Here is a 12,198-nt window from a genome sequence, read left to right on the forward strand (position 1 = left end):
ATGCGTCTCCAAAACAACTCTTTAGATGAAAATAAATGGATCGTTATCAATTTGAGTTTCATTTATTTAAAGACATAATTTATGATCGTTTGATTTTCCCAAAGGAATATATATGATACCATTTCAAAAATAACAATAATCAAAGGGAAGGGTGGAACAGGTCCAACATTCACACGATCCGTTGCCATGAGTTGTCTCACAAAATACATTACTTAAAGATCAAATTTATGAGGTTATTTTGTAGGAAATTACTTCTTATTTATAAATTTACACCCCTTATGTGTAGGAGCGCTAGAACATATCCACGCTATCCCCTGCCTGTTGTAAGGAAAGCAGAGGAGCCTTCAACTTAAGAGCATGGTTTGGCGCCCACGGAGCTTCCAGCCGAGAGTGGCATTGCTTCTCCTTACTTTTGCCGGTCTCCTCGCTGTCACCTATCATTTCTAACCTCCCTTGATCAATTCCCGTTCTCTTCCAACTACGACGATATTAGATTTTCGATGCCTAGACAGACCTTCACTTTGTGTTACTGATACCTTCATTCTTCGATGTGCCCGAACTTTTCCATCTTACACTATGACTAGTGTAAAGAGAGGATGGTTATCCGGATATATTTGGCTGGGGCATAAACCTAAGTTCTTTTGCATTGAAATCCAAACAGCAGAAGTACTCAGCCTGGGGCTGCCACAACCCGCTCAACACAGGTGTCTGCACTGGATTGGCTCGGAGCTAAGCCGGCAACTTATACGTACATGCTGGTAAGTGACTGTGCATACCTTGCAGGCGTTCTAAATGGTGGTACGAGCGGAGTTTTGCCCCACCAGATTCTTTCTCTTGAAACAAAAGCCACCGCCATCACGTAACACCCATATTCTGAACTGTCTCTTTTTCTCCGAACTAGCATATTATGTTTTCTACATAATAACGTATAGGCCTATGTTACCTAATCTCTGAAAATGATCGAATTACGATTGCCTTAAACACATTTTTTCTACGCAGTGAAATTTATACAGGAAATATATCACCATTCTTTCAAATACACTATGTTTTTACACTCAAAATATAAGGCCTAAATAAATATTGGACATACATATAAAATAGGAAATAAATGTTTGCACGTAATTCCGATGAAAACACACGCCTTTAATTTTAATACTTTGCTTTTCTATCTACATCGGGTGTTTTTAACAACCATAAAGCTTATTGGTTTTACTTTCCTTTTATTGAATGCTCCAAAAGTAGAAATGTATTTCACGAGAAAGCTACCGCGTCTGCATAAAAGCTACGATGTCTACGACACAGTGAAACTGGAAATAGAATGTAGTAAGTAGCATATTATTATGTAGCGTACTGAACAACATGTTTAAGCAAAATGCCATATGATGATGACTCTTTTATGATATACTAGTGATTTAGGGAATAAAATCACAAGACAGGCGCACTAACGTAAGCGTTTTTGAGCAAGCTAATACAACCAGCGTTGATACTCTCGTAATAAAACCCCAGCTTCGATGGACAGGTCAATTAATAAGGTGCATGAGTCACGTCTCTCAAAACAAATCATGTACTGTCAGTTGAAGGTCGGACAGAGAAAATAGGGTGTGAAAAACACTGTAAAGGCGTTCTGAAGACGAATCTATTGAAATCTGAAATTGACCCCTAAAATTGGGAGGTTCTGGAAACCACTCGTCCAGAATGGCGTCGCGTCGTCTACCAAGGGCATCTATCCATTGAAATACAGCGGAGAAACTTCTGGCTGACAAACACAATGCTCGAAAATAGGGTACCGATTGTAGAAGTATCAACCCTTAAGAATCAGTGACTACCCAAGACATCGTGTGCCGACATTGTGGAAGAATCTGCAGTTCCAGAACTGGATTATACAGACATCAAACAACTCATGGGATTTGAACTTCATACCTTTTGAAAACAATCATACTTATTAACAAGTGATAGCCTAATAATGATAACTATAGATTTCCCTTGAGGAATTGTTTATAGATAACGTGACCTTGTTTTGATCTGTTCATAATGTGTCATACTTGAATTACGAGGATTGGTCCTTTCGTAGTGACAAATATTGCGTTGCAACCAATACAGAAGGGATACTATCGTGAACCTTCTTCAGTCTCCTGATGTAGTTACGAGCATTGGGCAGCACCCACTTCCAGTGAGCTTGAATCGGTAATATATCTATCGAAGTACCTATTCATCGATTAGAATTGAGTAGTTTATCGCCTGAAGAATGACGAATGTCATTCAGTTCAAAGTGTAGGTCATGTACTACATTACTGATGAATATACTGAGCGATTGTGCCCCAGCATACGAATAAAAATTGTATTCGACCCAAATTTGACTGCAATCCTTGAGTAACTCACGGCATGTAGCGGAAAGATGTGTTACGAATTCTTGATATACATTGTTTCCAGCCCTCACTTTATTCCGGGTTACATTGCTTATGACAGGCTCTTGAATTTGAAACAAAGAACGCCACATACAGTAGAAGTTGTACGACCCAGCCGTAGGTCTCAAGGGGAGCAGCGGGTACAAACATTTCAACGTCAAATTTTAGTTTCCCAACTCTACAGCCACTTGAAATAAGATTAACTCCTTCCGAAAAGGCGACCAGGGGAATTGTTTTTACTGCTTATTTTTAAAATGTAACATTAATGTCCTTCCCGATAGTATTTCCCTTTTTTCTCTGAACGGGTATAGTAATAATAAGAAGAAGAATAGACCGGCTCTTTGGCTGAATGATCAGCGAGTGAATTCATCAGTTATTTTACGGATGGCTGTGTTCGCTTTCATAAATCTGACGTTATGATTATAATAAGATAATGTCTTCATGTAGATCTAGAAAAGGCATTCGGTAGTAGGTGAGATACTCAAAGCGATCGGGATCATATGAAGGAAAAAGAATTATCTATAATATGTACAGAAATCACTTTGAAAAGGAAACAGCAATCCAACAAGGAGTTAGGCAAGGCTGCAGTTTGTATCCTCTCCTTTTCAGTGTTTATATAGTACAGGCAGTAAAGGAATTCGAAGGTGACTTTGGGAATGGATCACAATCCAAGAAGAGAAAATCAAAACTCTGAGATTTTCGATGATAATGTTATTTTATCTGAGTCTGCACAGGACCTGGAGTAATTACTGAATGGCATAGACAAAGTATTGGGGAAGAAGTAGAAGATGAAAATGAATAACTAGAAACCAACATTAATGGAGTGCAGTCGATGGAATTCAGGTGATGCAGAAAATATTAGCTTAGTAAATGTTTTAAAGGTAGTAGATGCATATTATTACTTGGTTAGTAAAGTAACTAACGATGGCAGAAATAAGGAGGACATAAAATGCAGACTAGAAGAACCTAAGAAGGTCTTTCTTGAGAAATGAAATTTGCTCAGATCAAACTTTGATATACAAATTAGGAAGATGTTTTCGAAGAATTTCGTCAGGTGTGTGGCATTGTATGGAAGTGAAACATGGACGATAACTAAGTCAGAAAGAAAGAGAATGGAAGCTTTCGAAATGTGGTGTTACAGAAGAATGCTGAAGGTGAGTTGGGTAGATAGATTCACGAATGAAGAGAAACCGAATCGAATTGGTGAGAGGGGATCGATTCGGCTAAATTTGACGAGAAGGAGAGAAAGATAGAGCATATCGTAAGCCACCCAGGACTTGTCCAGTTGGTTTTTGAAGGAAGTGTAGGTGGTAAGATCGGCAGCAGTATCAATATGACAAGTGGATTAAAGGAGGTATAGGATGTAGTATTTATATTACGTTAGAAACGGAAAGGTTAGCACAAGATAGGGTGCCATGGAGAGGTGCATGAAACCAGTGTTTGGAGTGATGAATCAATCGGCAACAATGTCTTTATACACATTTATTCGTGGAGAGAGTAACTTAAAATTTGCCATATTAAAAATAACAACAAACTGGTATTTGCAAATATTCACAACAACCTACTTGATGTAATTGAGACAACAATAATTATGATATACTTTGTCAGACTGAAGGACATAAAACATTCGCCCGACCAATGTTTTCAATAATAATAATAATAATGTTATTTGTTTTACGTCCCACTAACTACTTTTTAAGGTCTTCGGAGACGCCGAGGTGCCGGAATTTAGTCCCGCAGGAGTTCTTTTATGTGCCAGTAAATCTACCGACACGGGGCTGTCGTATTTGAGCACCTTCAAATACCACCGGACTGAGCCAGGACAATGTTTTCAAAACTGGGAGGTTATTGGACGTCATTGGACATTCATTCAAGTCACTTTTAACTACATGTAATCAGCCTGTACACGTGAATTACTTCATCGTGATCGTACTTAATTTGAGGCATTTCTCAAATGAAGATTTCTCACAATACTGAATATAGACTCTACATTATTTGAAACATTTTGATATCTTCTATTTCTCCTCTCCGAACAAATATTTAATCACTAAGGACGTATGATGCCTTTGCTGGCGAGATGTAGTGATTAAGGTGCGCTATGTATTCTGCTACGGGCTATATTATTTTAGTTACTTTCATTGATCTGTCTCAGTCTTATACCTGGCTTTGACAATATGAATGTGACTGAGGTATGAGTGATGCTAGTAATGCCATTCCTTACGCAACCAGTCCCTGTTATGAATGGTGTGAAAATATCGCTCATAGGACAGTTGGTGCATGCATTTCAGTGGGCTTGGCGGACTGATATGTAATAGCAACTTCTGGCTCGGTGAGGAAAGCAATGGGAAACTACCTCACTCCTCATTTCCCTAGTACGCCACTTCAGTGACGTCTAGGCTATTTATGACAGCTGTTGGCGGAGCTGTGGAGGATCAAACAAGCCTTCGGTCTGAATACCTAACATACAAGAACGTATGGGGATTTATCTATTTAAATTCCCCACGAGCATCCACATTATTTCAAATTTCGAATACATAAAACGTAGAACGATTGGTGATATTAGATTATTGGTTACATAGCCTTTTATGCCACTTAATGCTAACGTATTACAGTATAATAGGATGAATAGCAACATTATCACTCCGGTAGCATGCGTTTTCTCTACACAGCATCACGGCATTTAATATTTTGATCTTTACCGAACTACAAATTCTGCCAACATCGTGACTGAAAAAATACCTATCGATCTACTTCCCGGATGATTACAAGGACAGTTTCTTTGCACACTATTTCCGTTAAATTATCTGCTATTCCATAAACCACAGCGATTCTTCTTTTAAAAGACTTAATTCCTTCTTTCCCTTGTAAATAGATTCCTTACTTTCGGTGGGGTCTAGTATATTTATTCTAATTCTTCTTTGTTAGCTATTAGATAACCTTATTAGAAACAACTTAGAAATTCAAACCACATTATTTTCATGTAGTTTCTGTTATAATGTTTAAGTTTGTTTTCATATTCATAATGTAATTAAAACAAAACAAAATCAAAATTTCTCCCCTGGTAATCTATGTTTTAAAAGTGAACAAGGGAAACTCATTATTGGTGACAAGAAGAATTGCGAGTATCTGGCCAACTATTTCCAGAATCTTCTGAACTGTGAACCTCCCGAAGATGGATTGCTGTTTGGAGAGCCTCAATTCAAGTTGAAGGATTCATTACCACCAAATAAGAAAGAAATTAGGGACATCATTAAGCAACTAAAAACAACAAAGCTCCTGGGAAAGATTCAATTACTGCAGAGTTATTCACATTTGCAGGTGAAAATATAGTGGAAAAACTAGAGGAATTATTCGCTTTTATTTGGGAAAAAGAAGAAATACCAAGTGATTGGAAAAATTCACTCATTCATCCTTTACACAAAAAAGGGGACAAAACTAACGTCAACAACTACAGAGGTATCTCTCTTCTTCCTACAGCATACAAAATTCTATCCAAAGCATTGCTGCGGAGGCCTGAAACACATCTAGATAAAGAAAACGGGTTTGAGGCAAGGAGACAGCCTTTCCCCACTACTCTTTAATTGCATTTTAGAAAAAGTTATTAGGGAATGGAGGTTGAGAATGACTGAAATTGGAATGAAGAATGGGGTAAAGATAGGTTGTGGAAAAAATGCGATGATGTTGGATTGCCTTGCCTTCGCAGACGATGTCGTTCTTATTACAGAGAACCGTCAAACAGCCAAGAAACAAGTCGAAGAACTACAAAATGTTGCAGTCAAAACAGGGTTAAGAATCTCTTTCGAAAAAACAGCATTCATGGATTCTATAAAAAAAAAGGCGACACGGACAGACTTGTTACATTGTATGGGGATATCCAGCGTGTGCAAAAATGTAAATACCTGGGAGAAATACTCACCCCCAATGGAGATGAAAAGGAGGGATTAAAGGAGAGGGTGAGAAGGATGGAGTTGGCATTCAGACTATGTCATGACACCTATAAGTCCAAGTCTCTCTCAATTCAGGACAAGTTAAAACATTACTGCACAGTGGTTAGAACAGAGTGCCTTTATGGAGCAGAAACCTTGACGAGGATGGCTGACCCAGTCCTTGGCAAGAGAGAAAGAAGATTCTGGCGGAAAATCTTAGGCCCTAGAAAGTCGACGAGTGACCCAAACACATTCCGGTTAAGATCGAATTTGGAGCTCTACAAGACAGTAGAAAGAATCACGACTGTGATGAGAAAAAGGAGACTGACGTTTTATGGACATATCAAAAGAATGAACCCTGAGAGATTGGCCAACAGGATACTTCTTCAGCAGGAAAGGTGGAAAAAACAACCGGGATAGCTTACACAGGTGCACAATGACTTGGCAGAAATAGGTATCAAGGAGGAGGATATAAAAGAAATGACATCATTTAGGAAGAAGGTTGCGGGAATGAGGGATGCGTCTGAAGAGCAACATGCGAAGCCACGAACATCTCGGTGGAAGAGCGAGCAAAAAGAAGTCAAAGACTCAAGAATCTTTGGCGAGAGTGTAAAGAGAAGGGTATCAGTCTGCGTGACAGAAGGAAGATTGTGTAAACGTGGCCCACAGGTTGCCGTATCGATTAATAATAATAATAATAATAATAATAATAATAATAATAATAATAATAATAATAATAATAATAATAATAATAATAATAATAATAATGTAATTAAATATAATGTGATTCTAAGGATGCTTAGAATGGAATTCAAGATAAATTCAATTTACACCCGATCGCTGTTATTATGAGATCACATGCATAAGGCTACAAGAAGTAAATCTGCATGAAATGAGTGCGAGGTCATAACAGCACAGAAAGGAACGAGAGAGTTGATGAACTTAGCAAAGAAGCTGCACCCACCCCCGACTCTCTGTTAATGTATAAAAAGAGCCCTGTGTCATTATTTTGTAACTGAACATGTATACGGAGAATATATGGAATAATCTATGGATAACAAGCTCAAGAGGTCAGCTTACAAGGAATTCGTTTTTTCCTAAGATTCAGAATAGGATGGAAAGTAGATTAACACATGATTGTAGATTAATAGAGTTTATGTGAGGACATGAAAAATTCGGATCTTGTTTTGAGAGGTTCAAAATCAATATCCAGAAGTCCTTCACTTGTACCTGTGAAATGCCACAAACTGTTTATCACCTTTTATTTGAATCTCCCATTTTTAAATAAGAAGATATGAATTAGTAATACACTTAAATATGTGTGATGTACAATAGCAAGCACCTTTTCATGCTTTATTTAAAAAAGTTGCTGTTATAAAGCGTTGGCTAAATTTCTCCATTTTATTAAAAGTTTTAAGTTTTTGTTGTTGTTTTATGTATTAATCTATTTTTATTATCTACAGACCTAATATACCATGTTTAAAATAGCTTTTGTACTTGTATAATCATTAATAATAATATGATCTTATATTTACAGTAGTTTATAGAACAATTAATTTTCTTCCATGATCACACACTTTTTTATCTTATTAATGTGCCCATTGCATTTTCTGGCACGTTATAGAATGGGGGTGAAGTAGATGTATAGCCCACGAAAGACGGAATTTTGTAAACCGAACTATGATTCAGAAGTTCACAGGGGGCCGAAATCGGAGAAAGAGAGCATAATCACGAAGGCTGTGGAAGAAAAGAACATTGAAATGCTAAGTGAGTTGTTTAAAAGAAACAAGACAAAATTTAATATTATTACACAACTAAATTGCCGTGAAACTAAAAGGTAGACGAAGAAGTCAGCTGCGTATAATCGTAAATAAATTAGCCAGATTCCGTTAGAACATACTGAAAATAACTATTGAGAGAAGAAGATATAGCAGAATATTATGTATTCAACACGAAAGAACAGTAGTCCAGCTGAAAATAAGAAGATTAAGATTAAGCGAGGCAAGTGGTCAGACACGGACCGTAACGTTGAATGCTATTGGAATTAAAGATCATCAAGTAAATAGAGGACAAGAATTATTACAAGAAAAAGGAATTAAGAGACACGAAGACGTCAGAAAACGAAATTATTATTTGAATTCACATAGAAATTAAGGCAGAATTGTTACTGGAACTATACTAATCCCGGTATTATACACTGCCTGACAGAGCAAATGCAACACCAAGAAGGAGTGGTCAGAACTTTATGCCAATTGCAGGGTAGACTGACGTCACTGAGGTATGCTCATGATGTGAAATGCGCCGCTGTGCTGCGCACGTAGCGAACGATAAATGGGACACGGCGTTGGCGAATGGCCCACTTCGTACCATGATTTCTCAGCCGACAGTCATTGTAGAACGTGTTGTCGTGTGCCACAGGACACGTGTATAGCTAAGAATGCCAGGCCGCCGTCAACGGAGGCATTTCCAGCAGACAGACGACTTTACGAGGGGTATGGTGATCGGGCTGAGAAGGGCAGGTTGGTCGCTTCGTCAAATCGCAGCCGATACCCATAGGGATGTGTCCACGGTGCAGCGCCTGTGGCGAGGATGGTTGGCGCAGGGACATGTGGCACGTGCGAGGGGTCCAGGCGCAGCCCGAGTGACGTCAACACGCGAGGATCGGCGCATCCGCAGCCCCGCACGCCACGTCAACCGCCATTCTTCAGCATGTGCAAGACACCCTGGCTGTTCCAATATCGACCAGAACAATTTCCCGTCGATTGGTTGAAGGAGGCCTGCACTCCCGGCGTCCGCTCAGAAGACTACCATTGACTCCACAGCATAGACGTGCACGCCTGGCATGGTGCCGGGCTAGAGCGACTTGGATGAGCGAATGGCGGAACGTCGTGTTCTCCGATGAGTCACGCTTCTGTTCTGTCAGTGATAGTCACCGCAGACGAGTGTGGCGTCAGCGTGGAGAAAGGTCAAATCCGGCAGTAACTGTGGAGCGCCCTACCGCTAGACAACGCGGCATCATGGTTTGGGGCGCTATTGCGTATGATTCCACGTCACCTCTAGTGCGTATTCAAGGCACGTTAAATGCCCACCGCTACGTGCAGCATGTGCTGCGGCCGGTGGCAATCCCGTACCTTCAGGGGCTGCCCAATGCTCTGTTTCAGCAGGATAATGCCCGCCCACACACTGCTCGCATCTCCCAACAGGCTCTACGAGGTGTACAGATGCTTCCGTGGCCAGCGTACTCTCCGGATCTCTCACCAATCGAACACGTGTGGGATCTCATTGGACGCCGTTTGCAAACTCTGCCCCAGCCTCGTACGGACGACCAACTGTGGTAAATGGTTGACAGAGAATGGAGAACCATCCCTCAGGACACCATCCGCACTCTTATTGACTCTGTACCTCGACGTGTTTCTGCGTGCATCGCCGCTCGCGGTGGTCCTACATCCTATTGAGTCGATGCCGTGCGCATTGTGTAACCTGCATATCGGTTTGAAATAAACATCAATTATTCGTCCGTGCCGTCTCTGTTTTTTCCCCAACTTTCATCCCTTTCGAACCACTCCTTCTTGGTGTTGCATTTGCTCTGTCAGTCAGTGTATATTTGAAAATAGTCAGATTAATTAGCAAACAGATAAGAAGAACATTGATAGGCTATTATAAACTACTGGAGGAGTTGATATGAACCTGTACATATCAAAACTGTATTCTGTTGAGCCTAGCGCAAGAGAGAAGAATATGAATATGTGCTGATAAATCCGCACTGGACCGACCTGGAAGATGAGTGTGTCACTGGCCGACCAACCAACCTGATGTAGAAGTGGAGACCAGCTGATCCATGGGTTCCAGCCGGCCGAGGACAGCAGTTGTAGCCTCAAAGGGCTACAGAATCGGCGAAAGCCAGAGAATGGCAAGCTAAGTTTACTATATTATAGTTCTTAATTAAATTACGATATAATAATGTCATGAAATTATTGATTTTAGTGGTGTATTTATTATGTCAAGTGATTCAGTGAAGTGAATTTTCAGAATCTCGATATATCTCGATTGGAAGAAATGACCGTATATATTGTGTGTAATATGATATCTATGGAGAATTCATGATTAATAGCAGGAATGAGTTGATATTAACACAGCAAATTGAAAGCATACGTGAGTTGTGGGTATCTGAAATGGGTTAGGAAACCAAACATGTTTGTCGGTCATCGTAATGGTGTGATATAGAAGGGATATGCAATTAATGCGAATTATTCCTTGTCGATGTAGAACGTGAAGAAGTATCTCAGTATACCAGACGGTTAAATGCTATTCTGAGGGATGAAGTGTGATCCAGTGAAGCGAATATAGATTCAATGAAGTGTAATACGTCGTGGGAAAGATTGTATACAAGGAGAGGTTATAAAATTTAAGAAAATGGTTACTTTAAGAAGTTGTGGTGAATGAATTGAATGATTAGTAGATTTTAATGAAGAAATAAGAAAGCGTTGAAGAGAGTTGATATGGAATTAGGTGCAGATGTTATAAAGTGATGGACGCAGAATACGTATATTTAGTTTCTGGATCGTATACATGTGGAATATGCATAGAAAGAATTCACACCGAGGGAATATAGTAATATAAGGTAGGCATAGCTAACCCAAACATATAAGTCAAGGTAAATAATTCTTGTTATAACTAAAATGTGGTTGTGTTATTAAGAAAGACCCGTATATTAAATATTCTATGGAGATAGTGCACAAGATACTAGATGATACATATATTGCTGTGATGAATAATATTGACATCTGAGATTATATTTGAGCAATCCTACTGATTTGAAAGGAGTAACTTAATTTTCAAGGTAAATTACATTTCATTGAGAATTAAATTTGGAATATTAATTCGAAGCGATAGTTAATTAAGAACTAGAATATTTAGAAATGAGTTTTAGATATGGATTTTAGGTTATATGTTGAATTCAAATGATTAAACACAGTGCAGTTAGGATAGTAGGTGCCGAGATTTTGTATGGCAGTAGGTGATGGTAAGCTTAGAAAGTCGTTCGATGCAAATTAAGAGAAACAGCAATGACAAATAAACAATTTAGTGGATCTGATTCAAAGTTTCAAACTCAAAGACGGAAAGTATGTGTTATTTTCAGCAATGATGTTATTGATTTTTAATTGAATTACTTTTTGAACATGCAATTATTTACAGGAAGAGTTAAGACATTAAGTACTGATCCAGAATATGAATTTAGCTCGTGTCAGGACTGAAAATGAACGTCATTAATGAGTGCAGTTGTACATAAAATCAATGGATGTATTTTATTTTAGTTCATAGACAAGGAACAGACTTAATTTAATTTTTCTCTTTCCTATGCATAATCTCATGATAATAAACTAGTTGATTAAGATTGAACGTGTGTGGCGTATTACTTTATAGTTTGATACAGTAGAACATTGTAATGTTAAGTAGAGATAGTGCGATTAATGTTATTTTACGCGTTGAGTTAGGTGCGAGGACATGGAGACGTTCATCCAGTACATTGAGTAGCGATTAATATGCAGTTGCAGCTCTATTCGGAACTCATATTAAACGGAGAAATACAAGAAAATTTAACCTGAGTTAAATTAAGTGGTCGGAGAATTTTTGTTACGCCGTTGCTTGACGGAGTAAGGGCGCAATAATTACTATCTTAGTAGCTCACATTATAGGAAGCTTAATATTCAATAAAATTCACCCAACGTTTTCTCCTCGAAGGAAAAACAATTGAAGTAATTTGAACAATTCTACCTGCTGTTATACTTATTTTGATCGCCTTCGTTCTTTTTATTTGTCCATCCAACACTTAACTTCGCCCTCCCAGTGATTTCCTGTTTGCATGG

General features: G+C 38.8%; 1 protein-coding gene across 1 annotated transcript in view; it reads right to left on the reverse strand.

The window, feature by feature from the left end:
- Nucleotides 1–12,198, reverse strand: part of LOC136875841 (uncharacterized) — a 479,643-nt gene that overhangs the window by 303,514 nt on the left and 163,931 nt on the right. The window lies entirely within an intron of this gene.

Source organism: Anabrus simplex, chromosome 6, assembly GCF_040414725.1.
Source record: "Anabrus simplex isolate iqAnaSimp1 chromosome 6, ASM4041472v1, whole genome shotgun sequence".
Classification (NCBI taxonomy): domain Eukaryota; kingdom Metazoa; phylum Arthropoda; class Insecta; order Orthoptera; family Tettigoniidae; genus Anabrus; species Anabrus simplex.